This window comes from Pelmatolapia mariae, linkage group LG3_W (assembly GCF_036321145.2).
Source record: "Pelmatolapia mariae isolate MD_Pm_ZW linkage group LG3_W, Pm_UMD_F_2, whole genome shotgun sequence".
Taxonomy (NCBI): domain Eukaryota; kingdom Metazoa; phylum Chordata; class Actinopteri; order Cichliformes; family Cichlidae; genus Pelmatolapia; species Pelmatolapia mariae.
In genome coordinates, this window is record NC_086229.1 from 52,713,851 (window position 1) to 52,731,386 (window position 17,536).

A 17,536-nucleotide genomic window follows, 5' to 3' on the forward strand; every position below is an offset into this window, starting at 1 on the left:
TTCAATCGAAATTCAATCTAACAAACTGCTAATTACAAACTGCCTACAGATAAAAATGAATAATTTAAAACTGGTACTTTGATAAACTGTTTGTTTTGTGGAGACATGATACTAATTAAGCTTTCTTTTTTTGGTTGAATGATTTATGTATAATAAAATTTAAGTATAATAAAAAAAAGAAAAAATAATGAAATGGCTTTTTAAATATCAAAAAGATAATTACATTGTTCTGTTAAAAAAGGTTAAATAAATAAATGCTACACACTTGATAATCCATTTTTATGCTTTGTACAGGAGCAGTTTCCTTTTTTGGGTGGGTGTTCTCTGTTTATTGTTGAAATATAGAGTATTTTATTGAAAATAGTGGTGACAATTATAATACAAATATGGTAGTAAATGGATTTAATGACTTTTTTGTAAAGAAAAAGATTCCAGAACACGGAAGAGAGTAAGTTAAACTTTAATTCGAAATAATCTGTATTCAGTTTTTTTTGGCAGTGGACAAGTTGGAACTAAAATCTATTCTTAATAAATTCTTAATAAAAAAAAAAAAACTACTGATATCTACTGATTGCAATGGCATTGATATGGCTTTTTTTTTTTTAAAGTAATAGATGGTATTTCAAAGTATTTGACATATATTTGCCACTTATCTTTTTTAACTGGTTCTTTTCCAAATAAAATGGAAATTGCAAAGGTAATACCACTATTTAAGGAAGGGATTAAACACCTTTTATCAAAACTATAGGCCAGTGTCACTCCTCTCTCAATTTTCAAAAGTTTTTTGAAAAAAATGTTTAGCAATCGACTAGATGAATTCTTAAATAAGTATGATTTAATTAACCAAATTTATTCAGAGCAAAGAGTTCAATTTCATTGACAATAATTAACGCAATGGAGACAATAACAAATCCACTGGATGTAAAACATTGATTTTGAGAAAGTATTTGATACAGTTATTCACTCAATACTACTAAATAAACTAAGATTTTATGGCATAAGGGGAGTGGCACTGAGCTGGATGAGAAGTTAGTTATCTAGAAGACAATAGTTTGTGAACATGGGAAATTTTATTTCAGGGCACATGGAAATTGCTTGGGTCCCCCAAGGGTCAGTATTGGGCCCCAGTCTATTTGATGTATATATTAATGACATCTTTAGTGTTTTAAATGATCAAACTTAATATTATTTGCTGATGATACTAACATTTATTTCTGGGAATAATTAGGTGGAACTCATTAATAATATAAATAATGAATTAAGAGGGTTGGATGGATGAATAGTAATAAATTATCACTAAATCTTAATAAAACAAAAGCAATTATATTTGGAAACTATAAAGCGAATGATGGGATATAAATACAGGTAGAAAATTAAAAAATTTAAATAGTAAAGGAGACTAAATTCTTAGGATTGATACTCATCAATAAAATCAGTCTTAGCAGTTAATACTCCAGATTGTTTCAACCATAGAGATGGGGGCTACAATGGAAGTCAAAATGAGAACTTTAAAGTGCACGTGGTGAGAACGACTAGTAAAGGTTTTTCTGTGTCTCTGTGTGGGGTTAAATTGTGGAATTGGTTAGGGGCTAAGCAAAAGCAATGTCACAATATCCAGAAATTTAAATCATTGTGTACAAATATCGTTTTCATGCAGTACAGGGATGAAGGCAGCATTAAGCTACTAGAGGTGTTTTCTATATAGATATGTCCAGTGTGATTAGTTATTATTGTTATCCATCGTATTATATACACTCAGGAAGAAGTTGCTAAACTACATGATTGAAGTATAAATATATGAAGGAGGTGAGAGTAATAATAAGTGTTACTTCCTTCCACTCCTTTTCGAGTACCTGTTGTACTAGAAGACAGTATTTTCCTTCCTGTATATATACTCTGTTTTGCATATGCTCAAAATAAATGATTAATTAATCAAATATTTGCAGGCCTGTACAAAACAAAGTATGGAGCTCCCAAAAGAATGGTAGAGAAAAAAGATGTACTTTTGCAAGATCTCACAAAACTTTTCTGTGGGTGTGAGATAATTGTGAGGAAGAAAAATCTAAAGGAGCAGCAGCTCCCCTCATATCGGTTAGTTTTGTTTGTATTAAACAAAACTAACCGATATCTTTCCCATCCAGGCTTCCTTCCTGAAGAAAGCAGTAAAGATTTATGACATCTTTCACTGAAAGTAATGGTGACATCGCAGTTCAATATCACACTGGAGGAGTGATTTAACTGTATCCATGTACAATTATACAAGTCTGCCCGCTATTGATCAAAGACCTCAAGGCTCAAAATCAGAGGTCATTTCTGTTAGGCTGTTGGGAGGTTTGAGGTCCAGTGGCTGTTTGCCTTCTGAGGTCCCGAGGAGGAGAATGGCCCCATGGTCAAGCAGGACAGTACCAAATCAGGGGAGGACAGGCAGGCAGCAAAGGGCATTGAGTCTTTCTTTTTCACTTTTCTTTCATAGCTTATCGCTTGCTGTCTAGTATGATCACAAAAATCTATAATTATATTTACATTTTGCAGAAATGTTCTTATTGTACTAAAGTGTCAGACATTTTTGAACAACCTCAGAATGACACCAGAAAATTATTGTAAAGTAAATTATGCTAGACCTAAAACTATTTGTAGTATGAAGAAGACCATCATTCTAATAAAAATGAAGATCACTTAGATGCCAAAAACAAACAGAAACAGAGACAGACTCCAGACATGCAAACTCAACTCAGGGAAGCAAGTAAACAGCCACTGAGATGTGTCGTGTTCAAATTTTTCAGAAGGAATTTCAGGAGAATTATCTGTCTTTTTAAAAGATTTAATTTGCGTTAGTAGTTGAAATTACAAATTTACACAGCCCTGTGGACCTCTGTGTGAACCAGCAGCCTGCTTCACAGAAAGGATAACCCTCAAACGGGCTGTACAACTTTATATAGTAACACAAAAACAAAGATTATCATGGCTATCTTGCTTCCACATGGACGTGGGTGTCTCCTTGCGAATCCTCCCCGTCCATGTCTGACCTCATCTGGCATCTGCTACCTCCTCTGTAAGAGACAGAAAAGCAAAACACCTGTCTGCCTAGCCTTGATAATCTAATGTTATTATCCATTGTTCTTCTAGTGATTCTAAGTTCTGGTTCAGGATATCTTGTTCAGCCTCTCTGACCCAGAGACTTATTCTAACCATTATGTTTGTGTGTGAGGATGTTGCAAACAACCTTCTGGAATCTACGTCATTCCTACAATATATCAGTCCAGACAATCATGCCGATTGAAACTTTTGACCTTCAAAAGACTGAGTGCCAACTCATATGAGCACATTTGCAGTGTGTATATAAAAATAATTAAAACAGCTTTATTTATACCAACAAAACAAAAAATTTCAATCCTAAGAGACGACATTGAGGAGATGTCGTCCCTCTTTGGCGGGAAACTCCCACAGGGTTTAAATCTGGGACTCTCCACCATTTGACCCTAGAACCGAAGAAGAACGTCTTCAACCAGCTTAAAGAAGTCCAGACGCTTTTGTTTCCAAGCTCTTTAGACTGCAAAGAGAAACCAGACTACAGAGAAACCAGACAGACACAGGGACATGACTGGAAATAACTAAGTAGATGAGACAAGGACAGACAAAGAAACATAAAAAATGATAAAACAGGATAATAACAGAAGCACAGACTAGACACTCAGACAAAAGCAAACAAATACAGACACAGAGACCGGACAGGCAGACAGGGAAACAAACTGGGAGGCAAGACGGGTTAAATACAAGGGATGATAGGGAGAACACACAGAGACAAGACAAAGACAGGCTGGACATGAAAGAGAACTGACTATTGTGAAAAAGGAAGTTAGAACTAGAAATACAGTTAACAAAACCCAGGTACAGAAAAACCAAACCTGAGACTAACGAGTACAGAGCTAGAATGTCAGTTCATAACTCCAAAAAACAGATTCATGAGACAATAAAAAAAACCCTCAAAACACTAAGTCCAAATGCAGGGATCCTAACTATGATGGTATTTGTTGCATGGGGAGCCTGGCAGTCATTAATGTGCATACAGGAAACTCAACATACAGGAAGGCTGGTAATCAGGGTGGTAGCGAAGGACATGTGTTTGCCCCAAAACACATTCTATGGATGGTTGTTCAGAAAAAAAAAAATCACTACTGAGAAATCATAAATAAGAAGCGTGGAGCACCTGTTTGGCTTACAGGTTGAGTAGGTGACGATATTTTGTAAAGCTAAATGCAGTCGCCTGGGTTTGACTCTGACCTGAGGCCCTTTGCTGCATGTTTTCTGGCTTTCCTGTTTCCTCTTTACTGCAACATCTAATAAAGGCAAAAACAACCTATATTGCTATTTTCTGCAAAATGTTCATATTGCCAAATTTGGCAGTATTATCTAATAAAAGCAGGTGAAAGGTGAGAGGGGTCTCTCCCAGGCAGTCGAATCAAGTGCATGCTGATATTGTGCCTCCTAGCTCTATGGGCGAATTGTGATGTTATCGTAAGGTGTAACTTACCCAGCTTGTTAGCAGCTTACGATAACATCACAATTTTGTTTTAGCAGGGGGTGGAAGTGATTGTTTGTATCTTGTAGCCCTTAGCTCAGCTTGTAGCCCTGTTCTCTTCCCCCTCGTCTGCTTCCACTTTCTGTGCTTCCTTGGACATCTAACTGGTGGGATGGTAATCTGTCGATTCAAAAATTACCCCAAAACTAAGATGATTGAGAAAGAGTGCCAAGCTGCTGCATCATTACTGTGCCATTACTATTGTGTGCCATTACTGTTGTTTGTGGATGCTGCTTAGAGTGGTTGCTTTGCTGTGTTTATACTTGTTTTTTAGATTGTTTGCAGAAGTTGCCATTTTTGGTTAAGCTTGGTATGGTTTCAGGAGTTATTTGCAGAAGCGACAATCGCATGGTTGCACTGTAGCATTATCAATTGCAGGTTCAGTGGAAATAGTTGCTGTGATTCATTGTATGTGTTGTAGTCGTTTCAAAATCTACAGTGAAGGTGCTGCAGCACCTGAGGTTTTTTATTTGTAGACAGACAAGCTTTTGGAGTTCCCGTCTTATGTTTTAAGTGTTGTATTTCAAATGTTTAGTTAAGATGCAAACATTGCAATCTGTACTTGTAGGTATTGCTATAGTTTAAGGTTTATTCAATTCCAGGTGTTATTTCACTTGTTAGTTTATGTGCAGATGTTACTGTTTGCTTGCATGGTTTGTTTAGCTGGGTTTATCAATGTTACTTGTTGGCAGGAACAAGCAAGTCCATAGAAATAAATTGAGATACATGATTTTCTCTTATTCTCTTATATAAGCAAAGGTCAGTCTTCTACAATTTAAACCAGGGTGACACATTTTGGCAAAGTTCAGAATGATACATACATAAATGTATTGTTATAAATGCTGCCAAGGTCCAAACTTCATCTTTTTCTTGGGAAAGGTGTTATCATATCACATTAGCAGGTTAGTAGAGCAGCTGAAGAAGACTGGACTCCAAGCTGCTCCAGATGATCACTGCTATGCTGGACCTGAAGATGTGGCCTGTGACCATGAAACAGTCCCAGCTGCAGCAGAAAGGACTGGGAAGCAGAAGGAGCTCGAGGTGAGACGACTAAACATCCAGCAGAGAATTATTCAGACTTACTGTGTTATTAAAACATTTAAATAGACTTTATGTTGTCCTCATAAGTTGGGAATCTGGAATTTCTTAATTAATTAAATATTTGAATCTCATAGTGTTATGATTTATTAGTTTATTTTATTTCATATGTATTTATTTTCTAAAACCTCTCCACGTCTTTCAGAATGGAAACACTGATACAGACAGTTTGCAGCTTGATACTCATGTTTGTGCAAATGTAGAGTCACATGATCACTCTGCTGTAAACCTGTGTAGTCAGTAGATGGTGCTGTTGGACTGTGTTTGTCTTTGTGAACGCTGTAATGTCAGAGTTAGGATCTACTTATTTTAACACAGAAATATGTGTACGAGTTTTAGTTTAAGTAATTATAACTGTTATATAAACCTACATACGTGACATGAATCTAAATATTATTTCTTGTTGTTTATTTCCTCTTCAGAGCAAACCTATGCACACTCACAGATTACAAAGACTGTAAAACCTGTACTGTGCCCTTCATTACTGTGCTGTGTAAATATCTGAGCCAACTAAATAAATGACTGGACTGCATTTGATTGGCTGCTGCTTGTTCTGATCGACACCCCCAGAAAGACACAACACAAAGAGCCACAATACGTACCAGTTATCAATATTCTGATTGGCTGACCTCCATTCCTATTGTCTCTGCCTTCAACCACACAAACCCCCTCACCCCTGTCCCCCTTCAGGTACAAGTACAAATTTTGTACCAGATTTGTCTTAAGAAGTGCTGCAAAAGTCGAAACACACAATGTGTGAATTTTAGACTAGAGTGGGAGCAGTCAAGCTTTCAGGGCCAAGAGGCCAGCGTGAACGTGGACCCACAAGCAGACTCAAGACACAGCTGTTTTAACCTCAACCTGATTTCATTAAATACAGAGATAGACAACTGTAAAGTGTTACAAGGTGGAAACTTCTGAGAGGCTGGATCCACTGTAACAGAGGAGAGCTGTATTATTTCCAGTGCAGGTGAGTTGTATTGCAAGGAGAGTAAAGAAGATTGCTTCCTTGGCAGGCTGGTGAATCTGGGTTTTGGAGGGAGGGAGACCTTCTTTTCTGGACTGATGGATGGTTGCAGTGAGCAGGAAAGCAGGCAGGTGGGTTTGCAGATTCTCCACAGGAAGTTGGGTGAAACAGAGCGATGGCTCCTGGCAGGTAAGATTCAGGCAGGCAGCTGGTTGGAGGGAAGGACCAGTGACAGAAGAAATCCAGATAAGACCGGAGGTAAGTGGATAATGATCTGGAGGTGCAGGAAACTGGAGACACACAGAAGGCGAGATTAAACAGGGAAACAGTTGGAGCAAGCAGAACATGGAGGCTGATTTAAAACTACTGTTTAGATGACAATCTGGCAAATAGTGGAGGTCTGAGGTGGACCATAAAACTTCATTGCTGATTGCAGACAATGAGCCGCATGTGGAGAGAGGCAGATGTAGACCCAGAACTTCACCTGGAGGCTGGACCTGAGCTTTGAACAGAGTAAGAAAACATTCCCCAAAACACCACCGACACCCCGGATCATGACACCAGGGGTCCGTTCTTCGTACCTCGCTTACTACATCCAAGATCAAATGACACATCCAAGATCAAATCATCGCGCCAACTTTGAGCTCGCTAATCCGGTCCTCCGAACACACCTGTTGTTGACGATTAGTATAGCTGGATGAAGTAATGTGAGATAACCGGGTGGCTTAAAAGGGGCTACGCATCGATAGTAGAAACATTGATCGGCAACCCTGTGATTGGTCGGCGAAGATGTCGAAGGAGTGCGCTCAGTATTTTACGGCAGCAGAGCAAGAACTCTTGATTGAGGGATATCAGGAGTTTCAGAGTTTAATTAAAACGCAAGGGAACACTGCAAAGGCTGCAAAAGCAAGGAGAGAGGGCTGGCAGAAAGTTGCTGACAAATTAAACTTGTAAGTAATTTATTATATTATATTATATTATATCATATTATATTATATTACATTATATCCTCTTTCACATTAGAGCCACAACAGGACCCACTAGAACATGGGAACAAGTAAAAGTGAAATATAAGAATATTCTACAGAATGGTAATATTTATCACTTATATTGCTTTTAGTCTCCTGAAAAGAGACCCTGAAATAATCTGTTTGTTTGTTTATAACAGCAACCAAGAAAAGGGCAGAGCAAATAAAGACAGGTGGTGGTCCTGCACCCCCTCGTCACACCCCGGCAGAGGAGCTGGCCCTAGGGTTGAATGCCACCAGACCCATTGTGGAGGGCATCCCTGGGGGCAGCTCTTCCTTAGACCAGCAGCCGGGGTGCAGTAGCAGCAGCACCTTCATAACTGGTAAATGAGCTCATAATTCTATTTGTACAATGTAAAATATTTGGTTGTTGCCTTAATTAAAATGCTTTTTGTACTGTGACATTTATTGACATTGTGGGTTTTTTTGTGTGTAGTTTTACATAACACTCCATCACTTCTACCTGTTCCCATGCAAGGGGTGACTGAAGTAAGTTGAGATATATATATATATATATATATATATATATATAAAAGGAAGGATCCTGTCTATCCCGTCTATCCCGCAATATACGCTGAATTCTGAAAACTCTCCTTATCAATCTTGCACCTTCCGCAATGGGTTGCTCGCGTACAAACGGACAGGACATGGCTGCGACAGACTTCCCAAATCCACCTTCGCTTTTATAGCCGTGGTCTCTCATCTTGATTACACGAAGTAATTTACTATTACTACTCTAAAATATGAATTACATCTGAAATAATCAAATACATGTAATAGAATGATTAATAGTACATTTCCCTTTTTTAGGAAATGACCTGTATGTATCTGTATGAAATCAATAAAAGAATCAAATACTGCATTATCTTTAGTTACATTGATAATATTTATTTATGGAAAAACAGTGGAGAAATATCGCTGTTGCTTTCGTATAAATGAAGCGGACATACCTGAGTGGCCGCGATCTAATCCTGTTTACATAAAGTAAGCCTGCTCCCAAGCAGGTTTACGCTTACGGATCTGTTGCTATGACAGCAAGTCCCGGATGAGCTTCGGAGAACCGAACGATCCAAGATCACGCGAAATCGTCAACATTCAAATCCAGCTAACTTACTTAGCGAGGTACGAAGAACGGGCCCCAGCACTTGTATTCACTGATCTGAGGTTGGAATCACAGAGTTGTGGTTCTAAGTAGTAAAAATAATAAATAAGAGTGAAATTAGAATTGCTTGTCTGCAGCTCTCAATATATTTATGAAAATATCATTTGTTTGTAAATATTTTTTGCTGTAACTGTAAGTTTGAAACACAAGTATGTGGAAACATTTTGAGTGAAAATGTAAAAAATAAACAAACTGTTCTACACATTCTGACTTTTAATTCTGTAAATTCTCATATTTTGCAGCATATTTAACTTGATATTTAATGGCTTAAAAAAAAAAAAAGTACTTGCTGTAAAGATACAGTCACTGGCTCTGTGTGTGAAAGCTGAAAGTGAAATGTTTTATATTTGAAAGATTAATAACTGTGTAATATTTTAATGATTTTTGTGTCTGAATGTGAACATTTTTGAACTGAAAAACATTAACAGCAACATATGTGGGTCAAGAAACAATTCGTGGTATAATATGTGCCATGGTGTGACAGCTTTTTTATTTAATTGTCATTCATATATTATAAATGTAAAACCTGATCAGCCTCCTTTGTTCATGTTCAAAGGGTTAAACAAACAGTGTTTACGTCAAACTGCTCCACTTCCTGGACTGTGTCAAAGCCTGATAACTCCTCCCTCTTCTTCCTGAAACACTGTAAATGTATTTCCTTGTTCCCTCCCCTTTAGATCTGCAGTTTGAAGATGGGTGTAACAAACATGTTGTAACGTTTAAGAGCCAACAGGCTCCATTCACTACAGAAAAGTATGTTATGAGATCAGAGGTCAGAATGCTTTCGTTTCTGCCAAAAAGAAAGTGAGAGGAGAAATGGCGCAGAAAGGAGTTCAGCTGGACCGAGAAACCTTCTCTTGTTCCATCTGTTTGGATCTACTGAAGGATCCGGTGACTACAGCCTGTGGACACAGCTACTGCATGAACTGTATTAAATATTTCTGGGATGAAGAGGACAGGAAGGGAATCCACAGCTGCCCTCAGTGCAGGAAGACTTTCATACCGAGGCCTGTCCTGGAGAAAAACATCATGTTAGCAGCTTTACTGGAGCAGCTGAAGAAGACTGGACTCCAAGCTGCTCCAGCTGATCACTGCTATGCTGGACCTGAAGATGTGGCCTGTGATGTCTGCACTGGGAGGAAACTGTCCTGTCAAGTCCTGTCTGGTGTGTGTGATCTCTTACTGTGAGAAACACATACAGCTTCATTTTGAGTCTCCTGCCTTTGAGAAACACAAGCTGGTGGCCCCCTCCAAGAAGCTCCAGGAGAACATCTGCTCTCGTCATGATGAGGTGATGAAGATTTTCTGTCGTACTGATCAGCAGAGTATCTGTTATCTCTGCACAATGGATGAACATAAAGGCCATGAAACAGTCCCAGCTGCAGCAGAAAGGACTGAGAAGCAGAAGGAGCTCGAGGTGAGACGACTAAACATCCAGCAGAGAATCCAGGAGCGAGAGAAAGATGTGAAGCTGTTTCAACAGGAGGTGGAGGCCATCAATGGCTCTGCTGATAAAGCAGTGGAGGACAGTGAGAAGATGTTCACTGAGCTGATCCGTCTCATCCAGAAAAGAAGCTCTGATGTGAAGCAGCAGGTCAGATCCCAGAAGGAAACTGAAGTGAGTCGAGTCAAAGAGCTTCAGGAGAAGCTGGAGCAGGAGATCGCTGAGCTGAAGAGGAAAGACGGCGAGCTGGAGCAGCTCTCACACACAGAGGAACACAACCAGTTTCTACACAACTACCCCTCACTGTCAGCACTCAGTGAGTCTACACACTCATCCAGCATCAATATTCGCCCTCTGAGGTACTTTGAGGATGTGACAGCAGCTGTGTCAGAGACCAGAGATAAACTACAGGACATTCTGAGAGAGGAACGGACAAACATCTCACTGACAGTCACTGAAGTGGATGTTTTACTGTCACCACCAGAGCCAAAGACCAGAGCTGGATTCTTAAAATATTCACATGAAATCACACTGGATCCAAACACAGCAAACACACATCTGTTATTATCTGAGGGGAACAGAAAAGCAACATTTATGAAACAACAACAGTCTTATTCTGATCATCCAGACAGATTCACTGGATGTTATCAGGTCCTGAGTAGAGAGAGTCTGACTGGACGTTGTTACTGGGAGGTGGAGTGGAGAGGAAGAGGAATTTGTGTTGTAGTTGCATACAAGAATATCAGCAGAGCAGGGAGCCTCAATGAATGTGTATTTGGATGGAATGACAAATCTTGGGCATTATATTGTTACACAAACGGTTTTCAATTTTGGCACAACAAAGTCTACACTGTCCTCTCAGGTCCTCAGTCCTCCAGAGTAGGAGTGTACCTGGATCACAGAGCAGGTATTCTGTCTTTCTACAGCGTCTCTGAAACCATGACTCTCCTCCACAGAGTCCAGACCACATTCACTCAGCCGCTCTATGCTGGACTTCGGCTTTTAGACTACGAAGTCACTGCAGAGTTGATTAAACTGGGGAAGAGATCATAGTGACATGTGAGAAATGTATTTCAAATTAGTTTCCACTAGACCCCAAAGTAAGTAAAGGAAATAATTATCATAAACATAATCAAGCAATAATTCAACAGTTTTAGGTCCTCAGGTTTTTACATTGCTGAAATGACAATAAAACTGGGAATTTTATTTATGTGTTTTTATTTCTTAAAGATTTGGATTTTATAGGGGGGCAGTGTTTAAATATAAAAACTAAATATTATGTAGCTTGTTCTATTTTTCTGAATTAACAGGATTTCTCTTCCTTTCTGTTCTTTTTTTCTTCCTTTACATAGAAGAAAATATTGTTTTAATACAAGAAAACCTGCACAAAAAGTAGTTCATGTCTCTCAGTCAGTCCAGTGTGTGATGTCTCGTGAACTCAGTAAGAACGATGGAGGGGAGTTTGTGGCAGAAATTAACTGATAGATTAAACGTTGTGAATAATTCTCAAACTGCTTTGACGCTGTGTTGATGAGAGTAAATCTAAGTTTCATAGTCTTTTAAAATCAATAAAATGATGAATTCTCTGATGGTTTTTATCTTGACCTACAGAAAGCCTTTCATACAGTAGATCATATCAGTTATTCAGGAAACTAGAGAGATATGGAATAAGATGTGCAGCCTATTCCTAATTGGAAAATGGACAACAATGTGTGCAAATGAACAAAACTGTGTCTGAATCTAGAAAGGCTCAATGTGGGGCAACTCAAGGATCAGTGATTGATCCAAACTCTTTATTCTTTTCATTAATGATATTTGTAATGTTAGTAAATTGATTCAATGTGTTGTTTATACAGATGCTACAAATTCATTTTGTTTGGAAAAACATTTAAAGGATCTCTGGTCAGCAACTGAAAATGAGCGGGAAATTCTTAAGATGTGGTTTGATATCAATAAATTGTCCCTTAATATCAAGGAAACTGAATTCATGGTTGTTGTGAATAGAAAACAATATAAAGAAAATATTCAACTAAAGAGTTTTCATAATAAAATTGAAAGCATCTAAGGTGCAAAATATTTATTTTTGTATTTTTTTTAATAAACAAACATGGAAACAACATGTTTATTATATTATAATATATTTAATGTGTATTTAATTTACTGTTCACTTATACTTCCTTATTTCCTTACGGAACTGTGGGCATCAACTTTTAAAATAACAATAATAAATTGGAAGGGCATAAATATAAGCATCATGTATTATTATAATTAATATCAACAACAACAACAACAACAACAACAATAATAATAATAATAATAACAACACACAGGATTTTCTTTCTACATAATTTACTTCAACCTCTGGTAACATGACTTCTGAGGTTACTATAGCTCAGGAGGTGGAGCAGATCATCAACTCATCAGAAGGTTGGGGGCTGGCTGCTCCAGTCTGTATGCCAAATACCCTTGGGCCCGAGTTGCTCTCTAATGTATGTGCTGTCATACGAATATGTGTGAATGTTAAATAGTAAGCACTTGTGTAGAAAAACAGACAGTGAATGTAAAAATGTAATTTATGTTATATATAAAAAGCCAACTATAATACAATAAAAGAGCTATATAAGGTAAACCAAAACCAAAACAAACAAAACAAACCTAACTCATAAAATCAGTAGGGGAAAATAAAATGCAAATGTCTCTCAATGTAAAAAATAAATAAATGTCATGACACAGAAATATACAACCTATGCAATACCAGTGAGACGCAGTATGTGATTATGGAGAGGTTAACCAGCAGACAGAGTCAGAACACCTGTTTTGAACTGAACAGTTCATTAATCAGAACAAGAAGAGAAGGAGGCAGAATGTCTGTTACCGTAGTAACTCTAATAATCTAATAAAGCCAGTACGTATAGCTCTTGATGAAATCACACTGAAATTTAAGTCCTCATTCATGAGGAAAGTGCTGTAGTGTCTCCTGACTCTTGGTGGCGCTGTCACTTGGTGTTCACTCGCTTTGTGGTAGAGTATCACTTCCTGTTCCTGCTCAAACACAGTGGTGTATCTGAGTAGGTTTTCTGCTTAGCAATTTAATTAAAATCTTTTGATACATTCCTTTTTCATAGTATAATCTTCACGTGCTTCATCTGAAGCACCCTTTCTGTGTACTCACTACCTAATTTATAGCCAAAGTATTCACTCACTGTCTCTTGTTGCGAAATCAGTTTTGCCCCGGTTCTTTATTCGTCGAGGGATCCAGAGATGGCACCGGAACTCAGTAGTCATTTTTACAAAATCTTTATTCATCTTCATTTAAGCATGCACTTCTAGAAGGGAAGACGAGGCCGGTGTCCCTCTGCAACAATCTTCACCCCTTTGTTAGTCACAGCCAGCTTTATAGAGGCGACCCTATCATAAATCCCCCACAGTGTGCTGCAAACTCTGTGTCTGTGTCTATGTGCACGAGCACGTGAGTGCCTGTGTGTGTGCGTACCTGTGTGTATGTGTGAGTGCACGTGAGTGAGTGTGCATGTGGATGTGTGAGTGTAACAGTTTAAGCACTGTGTGTGTGTGTGTGTCTCTGCGTACTAACCCGGTCATAAAAGTCCATCTCCCTTCCAGACCACAGTTATCCAGGTTAAATGTTAAGACCCCCACTCAGGTATGCCCTAAGGAATTTCCACTCAACATTAACTCCTTTCTGTCTTAGTTTCACTGTTCAAACTGGGGGAGGGTCTCCTAAGATCTACTCCTAAGTTCATGACACAGTCAGGCCTTTATTTATATCCAGGGCAGTGTCAGTGTCCCTACCATTCTACATTCTATCTAACACATTTCTGAACTCTAAAACAAGCTAAACATTCCTACATGTCTAAACTCTAAAATAAGCTAAACATTTCTACAAATCCCCCTTTTTATCTGCCCTATGGCAGATAAAACTACACTAAATCTTTCACCATAATGTTTTCATACTGTGACTCCACATTTCCCAAAAGTGGTCTCCTGGTGTTGGCCTCTGTATCAGATTCTCCCACAGCACGATTGATGAGTCTGACGAACAAGGCTCTGATGCAAGGCACACAACAACACCCACACGTCGCTATTATTGCAATAAAAACAGACAAAGAAACCATAATTGACATAATGAAACCTTTCCATTGCCCAAAGACAGAGGTCATCCACGCTTCCAGCGGGTTATCCACTCCCGAATGCTCATACATTGTGGTGGACAACGTCTTTAGGCCTTCCAGAGTTCCAGAGCCGTCTGGAGCTGTGCTATTTAAAATAAAAGTACAATACATATCCCCAAACATCGCGCAAACGCCCCCTTTTTCTCTCAACAACATGTCTAACGCCATCCAATTTGTGCTGCCATTAAAGATGTTGAACCCAACTGTTCAGGAAGCCCTTCAACTACGTCCCTGGTAAGGTTCGCCAGTCTCAGGACATTATAGTACACATAATTGATACGATCCACATTCTTATTTGGAGTTACTGGAAAAAATGCAGAAATTATGGGAAGATTTTCAAATCCTCCAGCAACTTGGTCAGCTAACTTAAATTCATTTGGGCACACCCCTAGGAACGCCAATAGCATCTATGTATGTTGGTGATCCTATTGTAAGGTCAAACAATCCTGGTGACCGTTTGACCAACACATGACGTCTCCGCCTGTCTGTCAGTTGAGCGGTGCCGGGCTTAGCCAGCCGCACCCCCTTTTCACCTACTAAAACGAGAGGTGCACCTAAACGTACCATGGCACAGAGACCAAAAGTCCCACTAAGAATTCTAACATACAATCTGTACCCACCATAATAATAATACAAACCAGCACGTGCCCACAGGCCTATTTCAGTGCCGGTGTCTCTTGATAGCTTTCCTCTGGCCAAGTATGTCACAGTGCACCAATCGGCGTTAATCTCCCCGGCCTCATGCTCATGTCTGTCAGGGAAAAACACAGTAAAGTTAAACATGTGTAGTTGGCTCTTCCCAGTGTGAAAGGACCAAGTACAGTGTCATTACCTATTGGTGAACACAAACTTGCTAACATAGTACAATTACCTTCAGAAACCGCTTCTCTGGTGAGTCTTAGCATGCACTCAAATCCCCACTGGTCTTCGGGATATAAAGGAGCTGGTTCTGTGAAAAGATGTGGGCGGGCCGCTGCGCACGCCACACAATCTGAAACATTCTGTTCTCTAGCATTTTGGATGAGCCAGTCTGGCCACAGATTGCTTTCACGATAGCCAGTGGCCATTGAAATGAGCTGTTTAGGTTTTAGTCTTGTATAATCTACCTCAATTATTTCTGGGCCCGACTCTGAAAGTGACAATGGTGGGGGAGGTGTTAATACAATTATTTCAGCCACATCAGGTGCAAAATCTCTAAAATTAATTTTAACCAGACTGTATGGGTCCTTCCCTGAGACGTCTACTCCTATGAATAAGTACACCACAGATCGAGTGGGCCACACAGTGTCATGCCAACGACTCAGTGAGAGGGTCAACGGGTTCTGCCCAGCCGAGAAGTCCCGCTGAAACCCAAGCTTCTGCCACGTGGTGTCCTTGTAGGGGCACCACGAGCCAGAATACTCCACTATGGTAGACCAATACTCACACGGGCCCTTCCAATAAGTGTGATAAGGGTAGCCAAGCTTCTGATTATTACACTCTATATCTACCATTGGATTGTAACCTACCCAGGCATCATATCCCCGTCATGAACTGTTTAAACCTTTACATTTAATGACAGCACGAAGGTCGAATGTATACGAGGCTGTGGACCCTTTAACGTGGTCCAACTCTATACCGCCATAATAATCCAGACACTCATCTGATTTACCTGTTTCACTACGTTTGGTTCGCTTCGCCGTGGCCTGTGATGGTGGAGTCGCCGGAGTGGATTCAGGTCTGTCTCTGGGCAATTCACTTATAAGAAAAATCACAGTTACAATAACAACAGTTATCACACCTAACACTACCGTTTCTCTCCAATTTCCCCCTCAACCAGCCTAGAGAAGTTGACCTGATGTGTATATGAAAGGCTCGTCTGTTCACATCTCTCCCTCGCGGAAGGCTTCTCTGCAGAGGATCAAATCATTTGTGCTGTTCACAGAATCACAATTCCATCGCTGGACTTCCTCTGCACTGTCACTTTTGGAGCTTGGCACCTCTCTCCATCCCTCGATTCTCACGTTCCAACGCTGCTGAAGATTTTAAGGCAGAGCACGTCGTACACCTTAGCTGTCTTCCTCAACGTCAACGTCGACACTCTTTCATTTTATTAAGGATCTTGCTGTGCAGAGTCTCCTCCTGACGATCTCCTTCACGATGTCTGCTGTGCTGAAGGTGATCTCTGATCCTCCTGAAGACTCTCTCCTGGCCTCAGCTCCCATCTTGTAGACGATCTCCTCAATCACTCCTTCTCGTAATGGCACCTCACGACATCTGCAAATTAAAAATAACACTCCTCTTGCCACATGGCTTTCACCATGTGTCCACTCCCCAATGAGACATGTACAAGAATGTTGCACCGTGTCTCTAAAACAATCTCCAGGGTTTCCCACTTGGAGCAGCCATACTCCAACCTGTAACCCTGTGTAAAAACATCAGTCAGCAAGTAAATGTTTAGCTTGTCCAACTCCCAGCTCCACCTGGAGCCTGTATCCTGGAAGATAAAGTCTTTAAGTTAAAACAACTACACATTTGCAACCAACTATAGATCATAAGAATAATAAAGTATTCGGCATAAAAGACAAGTATCATGTGCAGGTTTTCTCCAATCATTAAATCACTCTTATTGCCATAATTTGTCCCAAATCCTGAATCATCCTAATTTATTCCACAATTTAATCGGTGACTTTCCTTAAGCAATGTCACTCCACTCATTTTATCACTATGAGCTCAATAGTGGCCAGCTAATGAGCCCATATTAAACTATTCCATAAACACTGCATCTCTTATTTGTTTTCTCATGTCACTTGTCTGTTTTCTGCTGAATCCTCTACATGCACTCTTAGAAAAAACAAACATTAACAACACACATGGACAATCCTGGAAGTCAGGCTCAGGTCGACAGGTTCCAGAGGTGCCGTAAAAAGGCCATAAAGTTAAGCCTGCTGTAAAAAGGAGTGACACTGGTTTCAACACAGGATGTGTTTCACACTATTTTCACTTCTCCCCCGTACTATTCAACCTTTTCCCAACGACACAGTGTAATAGCATAATCAACATATAGCCTGTAAACACAGTTCCCTTCA

General features: G+C 39.5%; 1 pseudogene; it reads left to right on the top strand.

Annotated features, from left to right (window-relative positions):
- The first annotated feature begins 9,646 nt into the window (after positions 1-9,646).
- LOC134616925 (tripartite motif-containing protein 16-like) lies at positions 9,647-12,262 on the top strand (annotated as a pseudogene).
- Positions 12,263-17,536: the final 5,274 nt, after the last annotated feature.